Source organism: Microcebus murinus, chromosome 10 (assembly GCF_040939455.1).
Source record: "Microcebus murinus isolate Inina chromosome 10, M.murinus_Inina_mat1.0, whole genome shotgun sequence".
In the NCBI taxonomy this organism is placed as follows: Eukaryota; Metazoa; Chordata; class Mammalia; order Primates; family Cheirogaleidae; genus Microcebus; species Microcebus murinus.
Genome location: NC_134113.1, coordinates 93,273,643 through 93,276,709, shown reverse-complemented (window position 1 = coordinate 93,276,709; position 3,067 = coordinate 93,273,643). Strand labels below are relative to the sequence as shown.

The 3,067-nt window shown below is 41.2% G+C and overlaps 1 pseudogene; it reads right to left on the bottom strand.

Annotated features, from left to right (window-relative positions):
- Positions 1–1,877: 1,877 nt before the first annotated feature.
- LOC105878292 (small ribosomal subunit protein eS4, X isoform-like) lies at positions 1,878–2,734 on the bottom strand (annotated as a pseudogene).
- Positions 2,735–3,067: the final 333 nt, after the last annotated feature.

The following is a 3,067-nucleotide window of genomic DNA, read 5'->3' as shown; positions in this document are numbered from 1 at the left end:
CACAACAGTACTCAGCTATTGATGTTTCATGACGTTTAAAACTTAACGTGGTACAGATTAAGGCAATGAAATCTGTATTCTTGAAAGCTGAGTAGAGTTGAGATAGGTGGATGGTTTTGAAAATCTTTACCATTTGATCATTGTCATTTTTACAAGTTTATGTTAAAGCATGTGTGGATTCCAAAAGGCAAACACGGGACAGTCACATGTGCTAGAGATGTGTTGAGGGAAATGCCTGCGAGGGGAGGGATACAAGGAAGAGGGAGCAGTAGGCAGGGAAGGCCTTCAGAGAGCAGTGTACGTCAGACACCTGTGACAATAGTCTCAGACCTCAGCCACTCAGACTCTGTGCCAGCCTAATGAGGACTCTCAGAGCAGATACCCATTAGAGTAGTCCTGGATTAGGCAGAAATGCTCTGACTAGTACACAAGTAGCAACCTGGGAAGAAAGGGCACTTGCCATGTGAAAGAGGCGACAGCTCAGGAGTGGCAGCCTGAGATTGTCAGCCAGATGTTACTTGCAACTAGTTTTCTTAAAGAGACCTGACTAGCACACCTCCATGACAACCTCAATCCATGCTTTAACACTGTACAAATCCACTAAACACACATGGGGGAACTCCACGGTTCCATGAGCCTCTGACACAGACTCTTATGTAGCATCTTTACTGCCACTGACACCTTCGATACTATGATGTTTGGTAGATTGTATGACCCAATTTGCAGAGCTGCTTGGCATCACAAACCAGAAAGAAAGTGGCCTCAGTGTGAAAACTGAGTTAGATCTAAAAGTGGCTGCTGGAGGCCAGCCAGGCAACTACATTTCTCACAGTGGCTTTCTTTTTTTCTTTTTTCGACATGATTTTTAAAAATAATTATATGTATTAACTTTTTTATTGTGGCAAGAACACTAAACAGATTTTTTTTAAGTGTATTATATAGCATTATATAGCCACAATACTGTATCCGTAGAACTTACTCATCTTGCATACCTAAATTTTATATCTGTTGATTAGCAACTCCCCATTTCCCACTACCCCAAGCCTGTGGCAACCACCATTTTACTCTCTGCTTCTATGTGTTTGGCTGTTTTAAATACTTATGTAAGTGGAATCATGCAGTATTTCCCCTGTGATTGGCATATTTCACTTAGCATAATGTCCTCAAGGTTCATCATGTTGTTGCATATTGCAGGATTTTCTTTGTAAAGCTGAATAATATCCATTATATGTATGTACCACTTTTTAAAATCCATTCATCTGTCAATAGGGTTTAGTTTGTTTCTACATCTTGACTAAGAATAGTACTGTAGTGAACATGGAAGTGCATATTTCTTTGAAATCCTAATTTCAGTTCTTTTGGGTAAATACCGGGATTTCTGGATCATATGGTAGTTCTGTTTTAAATTTTTCAAGAAGCATCCATACTGTTTTCCATAGCAGCTGCACCATTTTACAGGGTGTTTTCTTAGGGGAGGTCTGAGTGGCACACTTCTATGGCTGTCACAGTGCTCACGGTAGACAAATAGTTTTCAAGAAGAGAATAAACTGGAAAGTAAAATCCACTGACACCCCTCCCCTCCTGCTGACATTACTCCCTAGGATGAATCATCATTAAATGTCCTTCAAACATTTGTGTATTCATTTATAACCATTTGTTAACTCAGTGGGATCATGATATAAGCAATATTTCATAACTTCACAATATATCTTGAGTATCTTACCATATAAGCAGGTATACTGCTACCTCAACTTTGTAAATAGCAACATAAAATTCCATTATTTATACCATAATTTATTTCCTTGGCTTAGTGACATAAAATATCCCAGTATTATTCTAATACATTTTTCCTCTTTTTTTTTTCACACTGTAATATCTTTAAGTACAAATAACTTTTTAACATGTTATTATGTTACATGGAGACCATTTCACCCACTGCTCTGTTTGGCTGCCAGTCTCTTATCCCTCTCCAGCAATGGTGAGGCGGATACCTTTTCCTCAAGGAAGAGAAATCCATGGTTTGTTGCCTTTGCCAATAACGAAAATGTTGGAGAGGCGAGTGGCAAAGCTGTTGCCATTGGCATCTTTCATGTGAACCACATCAAAAGACCCGGGATGTCTTTCTCTGTTGTGATCACACCAATTCTTCCCAAGTTAGCGCCTCCAGTCACCATACACAGGTTACCAGTGTCAAACTTGATGAAATCAGTAATCTTGCCAGTCTCCAAATAAATCTGAATGGTGTCATTCACTTCGATGAGTGGATCAGGATAGCGGATGGTACGAGCGTCATGAGTCACCAGATGAGGGATTCCTTTTGTGCCCACAAAGATTTTTCTCACTTTGCACAACTTGTACTTGGCCTCCTCAGGTGTGATACGATGAACAGCAAAGCGACCCTTGGTGTCATAAATCAGACGGAAATTCTCTCCAGTCTTGTCAATGCTGATGACATCCATAAATCCAGCAGGGTAGGTTATATCAGTTCGGACCTTGCCATCGATTTTAATGAAGCGCTGCATGCAGATCTTCTTCACTTCATCTCCTGTCAGGGCATACTTAAGCCTGTTTCTTAGGAAAATGATGAGTGGGAGACACTCTCTCAGCTTGTGGGGACCGGTGGATGGACGAGGAGCAAACACACCGGTCAGCTTATCCAGCATCCAATGCTTTGGAGCTGCTACACGCTTCAGATGCTTCTTGGGACCTCGGGCCATGGCTGCGCTAAGCACGGAAAGAGCCATTTTTCCTCTTTGCTTTAATTTTTTTGTTGTTGTTGTTACATGCAGCTGGGGAATTCTAATACAGAGACTGGGAGCCAGGTGTGGTGGTGCATGTTTGTAGTCCCAGCCACTTGAGAGGCTGGGGTGGGAGGATCACTTGAGTCCAGGAGTTTAAGGCCAAGCCTGGGCAACATAGAGGAGCACAAGAAACACAAGAAAAAACCAAACTGAGAATAAGAAGATAAACTTTATTTGACCAGTTAAAAATTATTTGAACACATTGAACATTGCTGGAGATGTAATCCTGTGTGTGTGTGTGTGTGTGTGTGTGTGTGTGTGTGGAG